Genomic DNA, 9,853 nt, shown 5'->3' with positions numbered 1-9,853 from the left:
AAATTTCCTCATGGTAATTGTGTTCTCTTGTTGGTTTCTTGAGTTTTTAATGATAGTTTTATGTTTATTCTTCCCAAAGGATGGGATATTCTAATAGCAATCTTATATTTTGTTTGGGTTTCAATAGGTGGTTTAATTTCATAAGAATTGCACTTTACTTTTTGAAAATTATTGTTTATGTTTCCATTCAACCCTTGCATTCATGTTTGATATATTGTAAATTAAAATATGATATTCATCTTTGCTTAAATCTCGGTTAAGTTTATAATCCAATAATTTATATTTTGATCGGTTATACGTATGCAATTAATGTTATTAAATTATGGAGTGTTATTGAATTATTTTTTATGCAATAATCTTGATTCTATTTTTCATGAAATATTTTTAAATTATGAGCATTACGCAATGGTGTTATTGAATATTTATACCCAACAACTAATAAGCGCTATGCAATGGTGTAATTTATTTATTTTTATTGTTTTTTATGATTGGTAACTGAGAGAAATTAGTTGTTTTTGTGTCCAATGAAGATAATGAATCATGGTACTAGTACTTATCTTAAGGGTCTTTATACATTGAAATTTATTTTAATAATTGAAATTGTAACAGTTATTAGGTTGCAATGAAAAGGATAAATCTACAAGTGAAATTCCATAATTGTTGTTGACAAGAGTAGTTGAAGCTTCCAAAATCTAGGTTTCCTCGAAAAGAAATAAAACCACAACGTATAACTTTTTGAGTATTCATGTTACTCCATGGGCAATTTCTTCCAAACAATCCAAAGCCAATATGGCATGCTTTACAATTCAGCAAGTTCAAAAAATATTTGGAACCCCCAAATATATTGTATGGAGGAGATCCTGATGATGTAATATCTCATATTCTCATTTTCATTTCTAATGTTTGGTTATAAATAAATTTTTTTTACATTGATTCTGTCCCATTTATTTTTTTATTTTTCTTTTGTATAGTTAGCAGCTTTTGCATATTAAAGTAAAGTGTAGAGCATTTATTAGTTGTCAATTTGGTGTATATTCGTGTAAACTCTAGAGTTGACACATCATGCCAATAGTTATCTCTTTGATATTTTTAAGCAGTTCAATATTGATCATGTATGTACAACTTTTTGCAATGAACTTTCCTCATGGTAATTGTGTTCTCTTGTTGGTTTCTTGAGTTCTTAATGATAGTTATATGTTTATTCTTCCCAAAGGATGGGATATTCTAATAGGAATCTTATATTTTGTTTGGGTTTCAATAGATGGTTTAATTTCTTAAGAATTGCACTTTAGTTTTTGAAAATTATTTTTTATGTTTCCATTCAACCCTTGCATTCATGTTTGATATATTGTAAATTAAAATATGATATTCATCTTTGCTTAAATCTCGGTTAAGCTTATAATCCAATAATTTATATTTTGATCGGTTATACGTATGCAATTAATGTTATTGAATTTGAGGCAATGTTATTAAATTATGCAGTGTTATTGAATTATTTTTTATGCAATAATCTTGATTCTATTTTTCATGAAATATTTTTAAATTATGAGCATTACGCAATGGTGTTATTGAATATTTATACCCAACAACTAATAAGCGCTATGCAATGGTGTAATTTATTTATTTTTATTGTTTTTTATGATTGGTAACTAAGAGACATTAGTGGTTGTTGTGTCCAATGAAGATAATGAATCATGGTACTAGTACTTATCTTAAGGGTCTTTATACTTTGAAATTGATTTTAATAATTGAAATTGTAACAGTTATTAGTTTGCAATGAAAAGGATAAATCTACAAGTGAAATTCCATAATTGTTGTTGACAAGAGTAGTTGAAGCTTTTAAAATCTAGGTTTGCTCGAAAAGAAATAAAACCACAACGTATAACTTTCTGAGTATTCATGTTACTCCATGGGCAATTTCTTCCAAACAATCCAAAGCCAATATGGCATGCTTTACAATTCAGCAAGTTCAAAAAATATTTGGAACCCCCAAATATATTGTATGGAGGAGATCCTGATGATGTAATATCTCATATTCTCATTTTCATTTCTAATGTTTGGTTATAAATAAATTTTTTTTACATTGATTCTGTCCCATTTATTTTTTTATTTTTCTTTTGTATAGTTAGCAGCTTTTGCATATTAAAGTAAAGTGTAGAGCATTTATTAGTTGTCAATTTGGTGTATATTCGTGTAAACTCTAGAGTTGACACATCATGCCAATAGTTATCTCTTTGATATTTTTAAGCAGTTCAATATTGATCATGTATGTACAACTTTTTGCAATGAAATTTTCTCATGGTAATTGTGTTCTCTTGTTGGTTTCTTGAGTTCTTAATGATAGTTATATGTTTATTCTTCCCAAAGGATGGGATGTTCTAATAGCAATCTTATATTTTGTTTGGGTTTCAATAGGTGGTTTAATTTCATTAGAATTGCACTTTACTTTTTGAAAATTATTGTTTATGTTTCCATTCAACCCTTGCATTCATGTTTGATATATTGTAAGTTAAAATATGATATTCATCTTTGCTTAAATCTCGGGTAAGCTTATAATCCAATAATTTATATTTTGATCGGTTATACGTATGCAATTAATGTTATTGAATTTGAGGCAAAGTTATTAAATTATGCAGTGTTATTGAATTATTTTTTATGCAATAATCTTGATTCTATTTTTCATGAAATATTTTTAAATTATGAGCATTACGCAATGGTGTTATTGAATATTTATACCCAACAACTAATAAGCGCTATGCAATGGTGTAATTTATTTATTTTTATTGTTTTTTATGATTGGTAACTGAGAGAAATTAGTGGTTTTTGTGTCCAATGAAGATAATGAATCATGGTACTAGCACTTATCTTAAGGGTGTTTATACATTGAAATTTATTTTAATAATTGAAATTGTAACAGTTATTAGGTTGAAATGAAAAGGATAAATCTACAAGTGAAATTCCATAATTGTTGTTGACAAGAGTAGTTGAAGCTTCTAAAATCTAGGTTTCCTCGAAAAGAAATAAAACCACAACGTATAACTTTTTGAGTATTCATGTTACTCCATGGGCAATTTCTTCCAAACAATCAAAAGCCAATATGGCATGCTTTACAATTCAGCAAGTTCAAAAAATATTTGGAACCCCCAAATATATTGTATGGAGGAGATCCTGATGATGTAATATCTCATATTCTCATTTTCATTTCTAATGTTTTGTTATAAATAAATTTTTTTTACATTGATCCTGTCCCATTTATTTTTTTATTTTTCTTTTGTATAGTTAGCAGCTTTTGCATATTAAAGTAAAGTGTAGAGCATTTATTAGTTGTCAATTTGGTGTATATTCGTGTAAACTCTAGAGTTGACACATCATGCCAATAGGTATCTCTTTGATATTTTTAAGCAGTTCAATATTGATCATGTATGTACAACTTTTTGCAATGAACTTTCCTCATGGTAATTGTGTTCTCTTGTTGGTTTCTTGAGTTCTTAATGATAGTTATATGTTTATTCTTCCCAAAGGATCGGATATTCTAATAGTAATCTTATATTTTGTTTGGGTTTCAATAGGTGGTTTAATTTCATAAGAATTGCACTTTACTTTTTGAAAATTATTGTTTATGTTTCCATTCAACCCTTGCATTCATGTTTGATATATTGTAAATAAAAATATGATATTCATCTTTGCTTAAATCTCGGTTAAGCTTATAATCCAATAATTTATATTTTGATCGGTTATACGTATGCAATTAATGTTATTGAATTTGAGGCAATGTTATTAAATTATGCAGTGTTATTGAATTATTTTTTATGCAATAATCTTGATTCTATTTTTCATGAAATATTTTTAAATTATGAGCATTACGCAATGGTGTTATTGAATATTTATACCCAACAACTAATAAGCGCTATGCAATGGTGTAATTTATTTATTTTTATTGTTTTTTATGATTGGTAACTGAGAGACATTAGTGGTTGTTGTGTCCAATGAAGATAATGAATCATGGTACTAGTACTTATCTTAAGGGTCTTTATACTTTGAAATTGATTTTAATAATTGAAATTGTAACAGTTATTAGATTGCAATGAAAAGGATAAATCTACAAGTGAAATTCCATAATTGTTGTTGACAAGAGTAGTTGAAGCTTCCAAAATCTAGGTTTCCTCGAAAAGAAATAAAACCACAACGTATAACTTTTTGAGTATTCATGTTACTCCATGGGCAATTTCTTCCAAACAATCCAAAGCCAATATGGCATGCTTTACAATTCAGCAAGTTCAAAAAATATTTGGAACCCCCAAATATATTGTGTGGAGGAGATCCTGATGATGTAATATCTCATATTCTCATTTTCATTTCTAATGTTTGGTTATAAATAAATTTTTTTTACATTGATTCTGTCCCATTTATTTTTTTATTTTTCTTTTGTATAGTTAGCAGCTTTTGCATATTAAAGTAAAGTGTAGAGCATTTATTAGTTGTCAATTTGGTGTATATTCGTGTAAACTCTAGAGTTGACACATCATGCCAATAGTTATCTCTTTGATATTTTTAAGCAGTTCAATATTGATCATGTATGTACAACTTTTTGCAATGAAATTTTCTCATGGTAATTGTGTTCTCTTGTTGGTTTCTTGAGTTCTTAATGATAGTTATATGTTTATTCTTCCCAAAGGATGGGATATTCTAATAGTAATCTTATATTTTGTTTGGGTTTCAATAGGTGGCTTAATTTCATGAGAATTGGACTGTACTTTTTGAAAATTATTGTTTATGTTTCCATTCAACCCTTGCATTCATGTTTGATATATTGTAAATTAAAATATGATATTCATCTTTGCTTAAATCTCGGTTAAGCTTATAATCCAATAATTTATATTTTGATCGGTTATACGTATGCAATTAATGTTATTGAATTTGAGGCAATGTTATTAAATTATGCAGTGTTATTGAATTATTTTTTATGCAATCATCTTGATTCTATTTTTCATGAAATATTTTTAAATTATGAGCATTACGCAATGGTGTTATTGAATATTTATACCCAACAACTAATAAGCGCTATGCAATGGTGTAATTTAATTATTTTTATTGTTTTTTATGATTGGTAACTGAGAGACATTAGTGGTTGGTGTGTCCAATGAAGATAATGAATCATGGTACTAGTACTTATCTTAAGGGTCTTTATACTTTGAAATTGATTTTAATAATTGAAATTGTAACAGTTATTAGATTGCAATGAAAAGGATAAATCTACAAGTGAAATTCCATAATTGTTGTTGACAAGAGTAGTTGAAGCTTTTAAAATCTAGGTTTCCTCGAAAAGAAATAAAACCACAACGTATAACTTTTTGAGTATTCATGTTACTCCATAGGCAATTTCTTCCAAACAATCCAAAGCCAATATGGCATGCTTTACAATTCAGCAAGTTCAAAAAATATTTGGAACCCCCAAATATATTGTATGGAGGAGATCCTGATGATGTAATATCTCATATTCTCATTTTCATTTCTAATGTTTTGTTACAAATAAATTTTTTTTACATTGATCCTGTCCCATTTATTTTTTTATTTTTCTTTTGTATAGTTAGCAGCTTTTGCATATTAAAGTAAAGTGTAGAGCATTTATTAGTTGTCAATTTGGTGTATATTCGTGTAAACTCTAGAGTTGACACTTCATGCCAATAGTTATCTCTTTGATATTTTTAAGCAGTTCAATATTGATCATGTATGTACAACTTTTTGCAATGAAATTTCCTCATGGTAATTGTGTTCTCTTGTTGGTTTCTTGAGTTTTTAATGATAGTTTTATGTTTATTCTTCCCAAAGGATGGGATATTCTAATAGCAATCTTATATTTTGTTTGGGTTTCAATAGGTGGTTTAATTTCATAAGAATTGCACTTTACTTTTTGAAAATTATTGTTTATGTTTCCATTCAACCCTTGCATTCATGTTTGATATATTGTAAATTAAAATATGATATTCATCTTTGCTTAAATCTCGGTTAAGTTTATAATCCAATAATTTATATTTTGATCGGTTATACGTATGCAATTAATGTTATTAAATTATGGAGTGTTATTGAATTATTTTTTATGCAATAATCTTGATTCTATTTTTCATGAAATATTTTTAAATTATGAGCATTACGCAATGGTGTTATTGAATATTTATACCCAACAACTAATAAGCGCTATGCAATGGTGTAATTTATTTATTTTTATTGTTTTTTATGATTGGTAACTGAGAGAAATTAGTGGTTTTTGTGTCCAATGAAGATAATGAATCATGGTACTAGTACTTATCTTAAGGGTGTTTATACATTGAAATTTATTTTAATAATTGAAATTGTAACAGTTATTAGGTTGAAATGAAAAGGATAAATCTACAAGTGAAATTCCATAATTGTTGTTGACAAGAGTAGTTGAAGCTTCTAAAATCTAGGTTTCCTCGAAAAGAAATAAAACCACAACGTATAACTTTTTGAGTATTCATGTTACTCCATGGGCAATTTCTTCCAAACAATCAAAAGCCAATATGGCATGCTTTACAATTCCGCAAGTTCAAAAAATATTTGGAACCCCCAAATATATTGTATGGAGGAGATCCTGATGATGTAATATCTCATATTCTCATTTTCATTTCTAATGTTTTGTTATAAATAAATTTTTTTTACATTGATCCTGTCCCATTTATTTTTTTATTTTTCTTTTGTATAGTTAGCAGCTTTTGCATATTAAAGTAAAGTGTAGAGCATTTATTAGTTGTCAATTTGGTGTATATTCGTGTAAACTCTAGAGTTGACACATCATGCCAATAGGTATCTCTTTGATATTTTTAAGCAGTTCAATATTGATCATGTATGTACAACTTTTTGCAATGAACTTTCCTCATGGTAATTGTGTTCTCTTGTTGGTTTCTTGAGTTCTTAATGATAGTTATATGTTTATTCTTCCCAAAGGATGGGATATTCTAATAGGAATCTTATATTTTGTTTGGGTTTCAATAGATGGTTTAATTTCTTAAGAATTGCACTTTACTTTTTGAAAATTATTTTTTATGTTTCCATTCAACCCTTGCATTCATGTTTGATATATTGTAAATTAAAATATGATATTCATCTTTGCTTAAATCTCGGTTAAGCTTATAATCCAATAATTTATATTTTGATCGGTTATACGTATGCAATTAATGTTATTGAATTTGAGGCAATGTTATTAAATTATGCAGTGTTATTGAATTATTTTTTATGCAATAATCTTGATTCTATTTTTCATGAAATATTTTTAAATTATGAGCATTACGCAATGGTGTTATTGAATATTTATACCCAACAACTAATAAGCGCTATGCAATGGTGTAATTTATTTATTTTTATTGTTTTTTATGATTGGTAACTGAGAGACATTAGTGGTTGTTGTGTCCAATGAAGATAATGAATCATGGTACTAGTACTTATCTTAAGGGTCTTTATACTTTGAAATTGATTTTAATAATTGAAATTGTAACAGTTATTAGATTGCAATGAAAAGGATAAATCTACAAGTGAAATTCCATAATTGTTGTTGACAAGAGTAGTTGAAGCTTCCAAAATCTAGGTTTCCTCGAAAAGAAATAAAACCACAACGTATACCTTTTTGAGTATTCATGTTACTCCATGGGCAATTTCTTCCAAACAATCCAAAGCCAATATGGCATGCTTTACAATTCAGCAAGTTCAAAAAATATTTGGAACCCCCAAATATATTGTATGGAGGAGATCCTGATGATGTAATATCTCATATTCTCATTTTCATTTCTAATGTTTGGTTATAAATAAAATTTTTTTACATTGATCCTGTCCCATTTATCTTTTCATTTTTCTTTTGTATAGTTAGCAGCTTTTGCATATTAAAGTAAAGTTTAGAGCATTTATTAGTTGTCAATTTGGTGTATATTCGTGTAAACTCTAGAGTTGACACATCATGCCAATAGTTATCTCTTTGAAATTTTTAAGGAGTTCAATATTGATCATGTATCTACAACTTTTTGCAATGAAATTTTTTCATGATAATTGTATTCTCTTGTTGGTTTCTTGAGTTCTTAATGATAGTTATATGTTTATTCTTCCCAAAGGATGGGATATTCTAATAGTAATCTTATATTTTGTTTGGGTTTCAATAGGTGGCTTAATTTCATGAGAATTGCACTGTACTTTTTGAAAATTATTGTTTATGTTTCCATTCAACCCTTGCATTCATGTTTGATATATTGTAAATTAAAATATGATATTCATCTTTGCTTAAATCTCGGTTAAGCTTATAATCCAATAATTTATATTTTGATCGGTTATACGTATGCAATTAATGTTATTGAATTTGAGGGAATGTTATTAAATTATGCAGTGTTATTGAATTATTTTTTATGCAATAATCTTGATTCTATTTTTCATGAAATATTTTTAAATTATGAGCATTACGCAATGGTGTTATTGAATATTTATACCCAACAACTAATAAAAGCTATGCAATGGTGTAATTTATTTATTTTTATTGTTTTTTATGATTGGTAACTGAGAGACATTAGTGGTTGGTGTGTACAATGAAGATAATGAGTCATGGTACTAGTACTTATCTTAAGGGTCTTTATACTTTGAAATTGATTTTAATAATTGAAATTGTAACAGTTATTAGGTTGCAATGAAAAGGATAAATCTACAAGTGAAATTCCATAATTGTTGTTGACAAGAGTAGTTGAAGCTTCTAAAATCTAGGTTTCCTCGAAAAGAAATAAAACCACAACGTATACCTTTTTGAGTATTCATGTTACTCCATGGGCAATTTCTTCCAAACAATCCAAAGCCAATATGGCATGCTTTACAATTCAGCAAGTTCAAAAAATATTTGGAACCCCCAAATATATTGTGTGGAGGAGATCCTGATGATGTAATATCTCATATTCTCATTTTCATTTCCAATGTTTGGTTATAAATAAAAATTTTTTACATTGATCCTGTCCCATTTATTTTTTTATTTTTCTTTTGTATAGTTAGCAGCTTTTGCATATTAAAGTAAAGTGTAGAGCATTTATTAGTTGTCAATTTGGTGTATATTCGTGTAAACTCTAGAGTTGACACATCATGCCAATAGCTATCTCTTTGAAACTTTTAAGTAGTTCAATATTGATCATGTATCTACAACTTTTTGCAATGAAATTTCTTCATGATAATTGTTTTCTCTTGTTGGTTTCTTGAGTTCTTAATGATAGTTATATGTTTATTCTTCCCAAAGGATGGGATATTCTAATACGAATCTTATATTTTGTTTGGGTTTCAATAGGTGGTTTAATTTCATAAGAATTGCACTTTACTTTTTGAAAATTATTGTTTATGTTTCCATTCAACCCTTGCATTCATGTTTGATATATTGTAAATTAAAATATGATATTCATCTGTACTTAAATCTCGGTTAAGCTTATAATCCAATAATTTATATTTTGATCGGTTATACGTATGCAATTAGTGTTATTGAATTTGAGGCAATGTTATTAAAGTATGCAGTGTTATTGAATTATTTTTTATGAAATAATCTTGATTCTATTTTTCATGAAATATTTTTAAATTATGAGTATTACGCAATGGTATTATTGAATATTTATACCCAACAACTAATAAACGCTATGCAATGGTGTAATTTATTTATTTTTATTGCTTTTTATGATTGGTAACTGAGAGACATTAGTGGTTGTTGTGTCCAATGAAGATAATGAATCATGATACTAGTACGTATCTTAAGGGTCTTTATACTTTAAAATTGATTTTATTAATTGAAATTATAACAGTTATTAGGCTGCAATGAAAAGGATAAGCCTAC

The sequence above is a fragment of the Ziziphus jujuba genome, chromosome 10, assembly GCF_031755915.1.
Source record: "Ziziphus jujuba cultivar Dongzao chromosome 10, ASM3175591v1".
In the NCBI taxonomy this organism is placed as follows: Eukaryota; Viridiplantae; Streptophyta; class Magnoliopsida; order Rosales; family Rhamnaceae; genus Ziziphus; species Ziziphus jujuba.
The sequence above is the reverse complement of the archived record's forward strand: the minus strand, read 5'-3'. Positions refer to the sequence as shown.